Source organism: Papaver somniferum, chromosome 11 (assembly GCF_003573695.1).
Source record: "Papaver somniferum cultivar HN1 chromosome 11, ASM357369v1, whole genome shotgun sequence".
Classification (NCBI taxonomy): Eukaryota; Viridiplantae; Streptophyta; class Magnoliopsida; order Ranunculales; family Papaveraceae; genus Papaver; species Papaver somniferum.
The window spans coordinates 71977669-71989803 of record NC_039368.1 but is presented as its reverse complement, the minus strand read 5'-3'; the positions used below and the strand labels follow the sequence as shown (position 1 = coordinate 71989803).

General features: G+C 32.8%; 1 long non-coding RNA gene across 1 annotated transcript; it reads right to left on the bottom strand.

Annotated features, from left to right (window-relative positions):
• Positions 1-11019: 11019 nt before the first annotated feature.
• LOC113321921 lies at positions 11020-11684 on the bottom strand. Its single transcript, XR_003346914.1, has 3 exons — positions 11482-11684; positions 11268-11388; positions 11020-11061 (listed from the first exon to the last, which is right to left on the bottom strand). It is a non-coding gene; the product is annotated as an uncharacterized LOC113321921 (long non-coding RNA).
• Between the last annotated feature and the right edge of the window lie 451 nt (positions 11685-12135).

Genomic DNA, 12135 nt, shown 5'->3' with positions numbered 1-12135 from the left:
AAAAAAAAAAAAAAGATCAACTTTTCATCAACAGGAAGCAGGATCGACTCCACTATTCATCAAGGACACGTATTTGCTTCAAAATAGTAAAAGTGAAAAGGTTTAATATTTTCCAAAAAATAAAAAAGGTAAATCTTATCTAAGATTTCCACCTTAGATATGTCATCCACTTGTCTACCTCTTATAGGTTGTTGTAATTATAGATAGGATTCTCAAAAAAGAAAATCGTATCTCTTTTGTTTCTTGCAAACTTTCCCCTATATAAATACTCGTTAAGGGAAAGGGACAGGGCAAGTTTTTAGTTCTCAAGAGTCATTGTCTATAAGTTTGAGGGTGAAAGTTTCTGAGTGTTTCCTGCTTTGAGAGTGATAGTTTGTGAGTGTTTTCATGTTCTAAGTGTGAGTTTGAAGTTGTTTGGTGTGCTTAGAGCTGGCAAACCAGCCAAAAACCCGCGGGTTGATCCGCCCGGCCCGTAAAAAACCCGTGCCCGCCCCGGCTGGGTCCTAAACAAGTCGGGTACGGGTTGGAGAAATAACGGCTTGTGAGAAAACGGGTTAACCCGTCCTGACCCGTAATACCGCGGGTTAAACCCGAAACCCGTCTGCTGCTAACTTTACCACCGTATGATTTCTACTTTTAATTCTGTTCATTCATTTATCATATAAAACTCTAAAAACCCTAGAAGATCACTTATGTTTCTTCTCTTTCTTTTCTGGTTTTTCTTTTCTCTTTCTATTTTTCTTCTCCACTGCACGAACTGTGAGTGAGTGATTCATGATTCTTCTGAAATTTGAATAAACTTAATGAATAAGTGAATCAAGGAAAGAGTTAATGAGTCTGTGGAGTTAATTTTGGTTAGGGTTTCGTGATGATTGAAGAAAGAGGAATCAGTAAAATTAGGATTAGGGTTCTAGAATGGATTGAAAATTTTATATCAAATTGAGAATGAAATCAAGTAAGTAATGATGGGTATTGGATGTTAAGTTTAAGGTTGAATTTTTAGTTATTGATTTTCAATTTAATTCACATTGAAGAATCAGTGAGTTAGGGTTCCACCATGAACTGGAAATTTGATTGGTGATGAATACGATGAAATTGAAAGATGATTTTGTTAAATTGAGGTTTAGATTCGTATAATAATTGGATGAACTCCATCGATTAGGGTTCTTAATAGAAAAGAGAATTCATGGTTCACGGGTTTGAAACTTAGTTGAAAAAAAAAAAAGAAAATTGACGGTTTAGGGATATGATGGAATCAAGTTGAAGATTAAGCAAAGGGTAAATCATTTGTTTCAATTTGGAATTAATCTGAGAACCTGTTATATGGATATTAGGTTACTAGTTTGAGATGAAGTGTATGTGAGTTGGATTAGTAATATGATGGGATGAAGATGGGTTTGCGTTTTTGTTGTTGTTGATTAATGTTGCAGATTAGTGGTAGTGATAACGAGAAGATTTATGAATGAAATTGAGATGCAGGTGATGAAAGTGGTGGATGTGAATTGATTTTAGGTTAGAAACGATAATCCTAGGTTAGGGTTTGATTCTTTACTCTTTTTCACAGTAGACTAGAGAACTTATAATTGTGTTTTTTTTCTATGTAATCCTATGTTTTAGTATTATCCCCAAGTTATGTTCTGTGGTTTGGTCTCTGTTTTGTCACAAATTAACTTAATGAAATTATAATTTTATTTTTAATTAAATAAGTCGGGTTAACCCGTGAACCCGCAAGCTTTACCCGTTACGGGTGCGGGTTGAAGAAATGATCACCCGTGAAGAATATCGACCCGCGGGTTTTGACCCGTGTTAACCCGAACCCGTGTAACCCGTAACAAGCCATCCCCGGCCCGCCCGTTTGCCAGCTCTAGGTGTGCTATCTATTAAGGAATAAAAGACTACTTTGTAAGTATCTCTACCCGTTATCTATGTTTTAAATTTCTTTTAATTATGAAGATTCCTTTTAATTTTCTATTAATCATTTTCTAAATTATCTTTCAATCACTATTTCTATTTATTAGTTTTAATAATATATTCTGTTTTGAAGTTTTATATATATATATCCTTTCAATATAAAGATATAGATAAAACCTGGGAACGTTTTGGTATCAGAGCCAGTGAATTTTGGATTTTAACCAAAATTTGGTATGATTTTAACATACCAAACTGTTATTGTTTATATATTATGTTTATATACGGATTCTGTTTATATACCAAAAATGGCTCTGAACGGATTCTGTTTTGGTATCAGAGCCAGCGATACCAAAACACTGGCTCTGATACCAAAACACTGGCTCACTGCGACTAATATTTAGCACTTTATTAGTTTATATATTTTGTTTATATATTCTGTTTGGTATATAAACTTAAAATGCACAATATCAGGATACCAAACTTTATATTCTGTTTTCATGTTCTAAGTGAATTCTGTTTATATACGGATTCTGTTTTGGTATCAGAGCCAGTGAATTTTGGATCTGCATTTTAAAATGCACTGCTATTGGTAACCTGATATTGTGGGTATATTCTGCTTTTATTAGTTTCAACATTATCTTATAGTGCTGAAAACAGAATATATATATATATATATATATAAAACTTAAACGGTATTGTTAAACAAGGATAAAATCCAACACATACAACCTAATGAGATTAAACTTAATCCGGCACCATCTAGTGGATTATTATTTAAACCAAACCCAATAATAGATCCAAATGTCTTCAGATTATCCAACCCAGATAATAGCTTTGTAGATGCACTAGTAGAAAAGCTAGGAAAATTAAGCTTATCTGCTTCAGGCCCATCTAAAGCATCCAAACAATCAAAAGAAGGAATAAATGTTCTGTCCAAACACGAAGAATACAGTGATATAAATATAGAAGAACTGGAAGAAATTTTTCATTCATCAAATTATGGTAATATTAACAACAATTCTGATGACATTAATAAAATATCTTTTGGAAAAATAAATATACACCGACAGTTCCTACTAGAAATTATTACCCTAGACCAACACCGGTATATTTACAACTGGAAGAGGATTATAATTGGAATCAGACTTCGTTTGATGGAAGATCCATAGTTGAGTGGAACATAGATGGTATGACAAAATACCAAATAGTAAATATCATAAGACAAATGTCGATGTATGCTTCTGCTTCTAGACTCATTAAAAACCCAGAAAAACAAATTGCTTAATCCATAGTTACTGGCTATAATGGCCAACTTAAAGGATGGTGGGATTTCCATATGTCCGACCTGGCAAAATATAGCATTTATATGGCAAAGAAACCAATCAAGCTAGAAGATGGTACTGAATACTCTCAGGAAGATATTGTTAGTACCCTACTTTATACCATTGGCCTGCACTTTGTAGGAAGTAATAGCCAACAAATGAAAAGATCTAGGGAATTACTTATTAATCTTAAACGTCCTACCCTCTCCCATTATAGATGGTACAAGGATGTATTCTTCTCAAAATTGTTTAGCAGAGAAGATTGTTCCTCTAATTCTGATTTTTGGAAAGAGAAATTCGTCTCAGGATTACCCCCTCTGTTTGCTGAAAGGGTTAGAAATAGACTAAAATCAAAAAATATTCAACAACGTATTGAGTATGGCGAATATACTTTTGGCCAACTATCTTCCGAAATTTTATGTGAAGGTTTAGCTTTATGCTCAGACATAAAGCTACATAGACAAATACAAAAGAATAAATTATCTAACATGCAAGAGTTAGGTGATTTTTGTGAGCAATTTGGATACACTAATACACCATCCGCGTTATTATCTAGGAAGAAAGGTACTCGACCACCTTCCCATAACAATCCTAAGACTACTAGATATACTAATAGGTATCCATTGAAATCTAAACGACCCAAATTTAGGAAAAACAACAATAAGACACAACAATTAAATAAAAAGACTAATAAGTCACTTCCAGTCTGTTACAAGTGTGGAAAAATTGGGCATTATAGTAGTAAGTGTCGTACAAAACAAAAAATAAATGATCTTAATCTAGACGAAGGTCTCAAACGTCAATTAGAACAAGTCCTCTTAATGGACTCCGATCTATCTGAAGAGGATGAATCATCCTCCTCAGAAAATGATTCAGGGACAATTTCAGGATTGGAGGATGATGAATATGTAGATGGTTGTAGATGTGCTGCATTATATCTATCCCACCATTTGATATATAAGTGCCTTTCTAAATAAGGGATATAATCCCAATCAGGATCATTATCTTGTGGAATCGAATAATTCCATCTTAGAATCCATGGGATTTCATACAGTATAAAGAACCACTGCATTAATCTTCTTATATCATCAGATTGTCTATTAGCCTTGATAAACTTATTTAACATATCTACAATATATGCAGGTAAAATCTCCGGGCATGGCCCCCAGCTACTTAGCCATGCTCTGAACCAATTTGGTAGCTCTTTGATTGTATTGAGTTTAAAACCAATATACCAGGAATGAGAGAATCTCTGAGTTTGATAGCAAAAAATATGTGTCCATGCTTTAATATAATCAGTATAAGAATATGATCTCGGTTTGATATGGGGGTGATCATTGAATTTTTTTAACCCATGAGGGTTCATTCCCCAATCTCGGTATGATAATACCTTAAGAATAACAAGCTTGGAGAACACTGGAGGACCATTACCATTACTGTTGGCCGTGTTATGTGTTAAAAGGATAGATCCTGTCTCTATGAGTATTGTTTCATAAAACTCTCTAGTTTTACCATAATGTGGTAAAATATGCTCTTTTAAGTACATGCTTGCAACTTCTGCAGGATCTCTGTTAACATGTTCTGTTTCTACCGCTAAAAGCGGTATTGATGTGGACATTATAAATGCCGAATTTTCTTCTGAAGAAGAATATTGTTTTCCCTTATTTGGGTTTCCTTTAATCATAATAGGATTACTTTTGTTCCTTTTATTAGGAGATGGGTAAGAAAATTGAGGAGCCTTTCCCCTAGGTATCTGGCAGTCCATGCTTCCCCTGCAAAAATTCACGAGTCAAGAAATCAGGTAGAGAATTAGTTTCACCTTTTATATATTCAATTTTGAAATCAAACGCTGATAAAATGGCTTGCCATCTTGCAAAAATTTGCCGAGAGGCTAAATTTTTAATATCCTTTACCAATACTTCCTTAGCTGCCTGACAATCCACTCTAATAAGAAATTCCTGGTTTAACAAATCACTTTCAAATTTAGTAACACAATGAATTATTGCCAATATTTCCTTTTTAATGGTTGAGTAATTTTGTTGTGCCGATTTCCATACACCTGAGGTATATCTTACTAATTTCTCTTTATTATGAATCCTTTGTTTAAGGATTCCTCCATATCCGACATCTGAAGCATCAGTCTCAACTATTTTGTAGGCTGTAGGCATGGCAATTCTTTAGCTTTAGCTTTGATTTTTATAACAACAGTTGTATGCTCACTACTCCAATTAGCAGGGTTTTTCCGTAATCTTGCATATAGAGGATTGCTATCCTTAGCTAAATCCTTATAAAAATCTGCTATATAATTTAAGCTTCCTAAGAATCTTTATAATTTTTTTTTATCCTTGATTTCATCAGGAAATTTATCAGCAAAGGATATAGCCCGTTCTATAGGTATTATAGTACCTTTATTAATATTGTGACCAAGGAATCTAACCTGGGTTTGAAATATTTTCATCTTTTTTGCAGATACCACTAATCCGGCATGTTTTACTATTTTGAGGAATATTGATAAGTGTTTAAAATGTTGCTCAATTGATTCAGAATATATTAATACATCATCAATGTATACAATTGTAAAAGTTGAATAAGAATTAAATATGTTATTCATAATATGTTGAAATTCTGATGGAGCATTTTTTAAACCAAATAGCATAACATTCCATTCATAATGTCCAAAGGGAACCGTAAATGCAGTTTTATACTTGTCTTTTTCTGCGATTTGAATTTGCCAATATCCTGACTTTAAGTCAAATTTTGAAAATATGACAGCATTATGTAATCTATCTAAAAGATCTTTTTTATTAGGAATTGGATACCTAATCCATCTTAATGCTTTATTCAAAGGCTTATAGTTGATGACTAATCTCGGAACTCCTCTTTCTAATTCAGCTGCTTTTTCTACATAAAATGCAGGACAACTCCAAGGAGAGTAACTTTTTCTAATCAAACCTTTATCTAGTAAATATTGAATTTCAGATTTACATATTTCTAATAATCTATTGTTCATTTGAATTGGTCTGGCTTTTGTTGGAATCATTTTTTCAGAAAAATCTGGTTCATAAGGTAATTCTACTATATGTTGTTTTCTTTCCCAGAATGCATTTGGGATTTCAACACAAACTTCTTTCACTAGAAGATCATTAAAATCATTGATTTTTCTTTGTGCTCTGAAAAAATGGTGCTTAAACTATTATCTTATAGTGAAAGAAGTTTGTGGGCATATTCTGTTTAACCAAAACAGAATCCGGGAGGGTATATATAACTTAAAATGCAGTTTTATAGTAAAAGCTGATATTTCTTCCGATTTTATCTGATACTAAATATTGGTATCAGATACCAAATAGCCGTAAAACCATTGACAAGGACAGGATTAAATAATTTTGTACTCTTATGTGTCAGGGATTGTAGACACAATAAATTCACTGATTCATTATTAGGAATTATTGAGTCCACCTTATGTGAAGGTCCAATTTATTTTAATTGTTTCCCAAATTTTTCGGTGTCTCTGTCTGATCCAGGACTCCTTAAAACTCTAACTTTAAATGTTAGAACTCAGGGGTTTGATATGGTCGCAGGGTCGCAGAACTTAGCCGTTGTGTATAAAATATATTATAAGGTTATGAATACCTTATGTCCTAATGCTCAAGTTTATGACACAAAAGGTCAGACTACTCTTTTTCATACCAATATTGGTAAAGCCCATACAGTTATTCCCAGAACCATAAAGTGGGATCAGGTTACCCTCCCTGAAAAGTGGACTTTACAGGTAGAAGTTCCAGCAAAGCCTTGCCAAAACCAAAATCTCCAACAAATAATTGAATATGAAGATGGAGATGTGGAAATACAATTTACATCTTTCAGGAAAACTAGGCTTAAGATATCAGAAGGCGAGGGAAGTGCACCAAGGCCATCTGTAGCATCTTCTTCTTATACAGATCCTATTCATAATTTTATAAATGACCCAAATGATATTATTATAGAAGGAGTTAAACAAACCGCGCATCATGTTAATAAACCTTATTATAAAGTAGAAACGCCAAAATATACGGTTAGAAATATTCCTGAACAAGTAGAACCGACATTCTCCGATCTAGAATTTGAGATAAATGTGATCCAAAAACCATCATTGGATTTACAAGAACTTCGAAAAGAGTATCATAGTTTAGAAAATACAAATAAAAGGGCTTGGTTTGAATCCAACTTTAGTTCTAATAGAAGAACAAGAATATATAAAACTTATGCTCTATACTTAAGTCATAATAAAAATCCAAACCCATTTTTCACCTGGTTTGAAGATTTTACCAAAACTTACAATTTAAATAAATATAAGAGATCGCTTAATATGTTGGAAAACCAGTTTCAATCTTATACGACAAAAGATGGAAATGTTATTCAGTCAATCCATCCACCAGAAGTAGTCCTTGATATCAAAGGTGCTATATAGCCCCATACAAATTAGAACATAAGGGAACTGATTCAGTAGCTAACCATAAAGATATTGGTCAGTTAATACAACAAAATAACTACACCAATTTATATTTACATTCAATAGGAAAACAAACGACAAGAATTGAAGGCTTGTTAAACAAGGATAAAATCCAACATATACAACCTAATGAGCTTAAACTTAATTAGGCACCATCTAGTGGATTATTATTTAAACCAAACCCAATAATAGATCCAAATGTCTTCAGGTTGTCCAACCCAGATAATAGCTTTGTAGATGCACTAGTAGAAAAGCTAGGAAAATTAAGCTTATCTGCTTCAGGCCCATCTAAAGCATCCAAACAATAAAAAGAAGGAATAAATGTTCTGTCCAAACACGAAGAATACAGTGATATAGATATAAAAGAACTGGAAGAAATTTTTCATTCATCAAATTCTGGTAATATTAACAAGAATTCTGATGACATTAATAAAATATCTTTTGAAAAAAATAAATATACACCGACAGTTGCTACTAGAAATTATTACCCTAGACCAACACCGGTAGATTTACAACTGGAAGAGGATTATAATTGGAATCAGACTTCGTTTGATGGAAGATCCATAGTTGAGTGGAACATAGATGGTATGACAAAATACCAAATAGTAAATATCATAAGACAAATGTCGATGTATGCTTCTTCTTCTAGACTCATTAAAAACCCAGAAAAACAAATTGCTGAATCCATAGTTACTGGCTTTACTGGCCAACTTAAAGGATGGTGGGATTTCCATATGTCCGACCAGGCAAAATATAGCATTTATATGGCAAAGAAACCAATCAAGCTAGAAGATGGTACTGAATACTCTCAGGAAGATATTGTTAGTACCCTACTTTATACCATTGGCCTGCACTTTGTAGGAAGTAATAGCCAACAAATGAAAAGATCTAGGGAATTACTTATTAATCTTAAATGTCATACCCTCTCCCATTATAGATGGTACAAGGATGTATTCTTCTCAAAATTGTTTAGCAGAGAAGATTGTTCCTCTAATTCTGATTTTTGGAAAGAGAAATTCGTCTCAGGATTACCCCCTCTGTTTGCTGAAAGGGTTAGAAATAGACTAAAATCAAAAAATATTCAACAACGTATTGAGTATGGCGAATATACTTTTGGCCAACTATCTTCCGAAATTGTATGTGAAGGTTTAGCTTTATGCTCAGACATAAAGCTACATAGACAAATACAAAAGAATAAATTATCTAACAGGCAAGAGTTAGGTGATTTTTGTGAGCAATTTGGATACACTAATACACCATCCGCGTTATTATCTAGGAAGAAAGGTACTCGACCACCTTCCCATAACAATCCTAAGACTACTAGATATCCTAATAGGTATCCATTGAAATCTAAACGACCCAAATTTAGGAAAAACAACAATAAGACACAATAATTAAATAAAAAGACTAATAAGTCACTTCCGGTCTGTTACAAGTGTTGAAAAATTGGGCATTATAGTAATAAGTGTCGTACAAAACAAAAAATAAATGAGCTTAATCTAGACGAAGGTCTCAAACGTCAATTAGAACAAGTCATCTTAATGGACTCCGATCTATCTGAAGAGGATGAATCATCCTCCTCAGAAAATAATTCAGGGACAATTTCAGGATTGGAGGATGATGAATGTACAGATGGTTGTTCTTGTAAAAATTGTTTTCATAAACAAATATCTAGTCTAGGAATTAATGTCCTCACCAATGAAGAAAATTTTATATTAGAGTTAATTGATAAAATTGAAAATCCAGAATCAAAGCGAATAGCTTTAGAAAAATATATTGAAGTATCTAAAAGAGCACCAAAACAAGAGAAAATCGAAACTTCTTACAAACCTTATAGTTTTAAGGAAATAATGGCAAGAGTAGAAAATCATCACATTAAAAAAGAACCATCATTCAATGATCTTAGGGCAGAAGTTAATCAGGTTAAAGAAGAATTAAGAAGTCTTAAGCAAAGAGTCCAGATATTGGAACTTCATAAACCAGTAGACTGTGAGTATGACTCACAAGAAGAAAACTCTTTTGATGAAATTTTGCAAAACTACCAGGCTCATATTACTACACATATAGATAAACCAGAATCACCTACTAATAACCAGGATATCGAAAACATGCAATTCATTAATATAATAGATAAAGTAATCACTCAAAAGTGGTACACCTTAGTCACCCTAATCATAGGAAAAGAATACTGTTTTGAAACTATGGCACTCATAGATTCGAGTGCAGATCTAAACTGCTTAAATGAAGGATTATTTCCCACAAAGTATTTTACCAAAACAACCCAAGTTCTTAATACTGCAGATGGAAACAAATTGATAATTAATTACAAATTATCTGATGCTGCGGTGTGTAATAATGGTATTTGTCTAGCGACACCATTTATCATGGTAAAGAATTTATCTCAATCCTGCATATTAGGGACTCCATTCTAGAATATGTTATACCCGTTAAGTATTAACAATACGGGCATTGAAGCCCTCATTCAGGGACATAAAATATTATTTGAATTTGTCTCAGAACCTAGGCAAAAATTTATTAACCAGGTTCAAGAAAAAATCAAGCACAAAGAAAATTTTTTGTTCTTCTTAAAAGAGGAGATTCAATATAAGCAAATAGAAGAGAAACTAAATTGCCCAAAACTCCAAAAACAAATCAATGATTTTAATGATCTTCTAGTGAAAGAAGTTTGTGCTGAAATCCCAAATGCATTCTGGGAAAGAAAAAAACATATAGTAGAATTACCTTATGAACCAGATTTTTCTGAAAAAATGATTCCAACAAAATCCAGACCAATTCAAATGAACAATAGATTATTAGAAATATGTAAATCTGAAATTCAAGATTTACTAGATAAAGGTTTGATTAGAAAAAGTTACTCTCCTTGGAGTTGTCCTGCATTTTATGTAGAAAAAGCAACTGAATTAGAAAGTGGAGTTCCGAGATTAGTCATCAACTATAAGCCTTTGAATAAAGCATTAAGATGGATTAGGTATCCAATTCCTAATAAAAAAGATCTTTTAGATAGATTACATAATGCTGTCATATTTTCAAAATTTGACTTAAAGTCAGGATATTGGCAAATTCAAATCGCAGAAAAAGACAAGTATAAAACTGCATTTACGGTTCCTTCTGGACATTATGAATGGAATGTTATGTCATTTGGTTTAAAAAATGCTCCATCAGAATTTCAACATATTATGAAAAACATATTTAATTCTTATTCAACTTTTACAATTGTATACATTGATGATGTATTAATATATTCTGAATCAATTGAGCAACATTTTAAACACTTATCAATATTCCTCAAAATAGTAAAACAGGCCGGATTAGTGGTATCTGCAAAAAAGATGAAAATATTTCAAACCCAGGTTAGATTGCTTGGTCACAATATTAATAAAGGTACTATAATACCTATAGAACGGTCTATATCCTTTGCTGATAAATTTCCTGATGAAATCAAGGATAAAAAACAATTACAAAGATTCTTAGGAAGCATAAATTATATAGCAGATTTTTATAAGGATTTAGTAAGGATAGCAAACCTCTATATGCAAGATTACGGAAAAACCCTGCTAATTGGAGCAGTGAGCATACAACTGCTGTTATAAAAATCAAAGCTAAAGCTAAAGAATTGCCATGCCTAACTATAGCGAATCCAACAACCTACAAAATAGTTGAGACTGATGCTTGAGATGTCGGATATGGAGGAATCCTTAAACAAAGGATTCATAATAAAGAGCAATTAGTAAGATATACCTCATGTGTATGGAAATCGACACAACAAAATTACTCAACCATTAAAAAAGAAATATTGGCAATAATTCATTGTGTTACTAAATTTGAAAGTGAATTGTTAAACCAGGAATTTCTTATTAGAGTGGATTATCAGGAAGCTAAGGAAGTATTGGTAAAGGATGTTAAAAATTTAGCCTCTCGGCAAATTTTTGCAAGATGGCAAGCCATTTTATCAGCGTTTGATTTCAAAATTGAATATATAAAATGTGAAACTAATTCTCTACCTGATTTCTTGACTCGTGAATTTTTGCAGGGGAAGCATGGACTGCCAGATAACTAAGGGAAAGGCTCCTCAATTTTCTTACCCATCTCCTAATAAAAGGAACAAAAGTAATCCTATTATGATTAAAGGAAACCCAAATAAGGGAAAACAATATTCTTCTTCAGAAGAAAAGTCGGCATTTATAATGTCCACATCAATACCGCTTTTAGCGGTAGAAACAGAACATGCTAACAGAGATCCTGCAGAAGTTGCAAGCATGTACTTAAAAGAGCATATTTTACCACATTATGGTAAAACTAGAGAGTTTTATGAAACAATACTCATAGAGACAGGATCTATCCTTTTAACACATAACACGGCCAACAGTAATGGTAATCGTCCTCCTGCGTTCT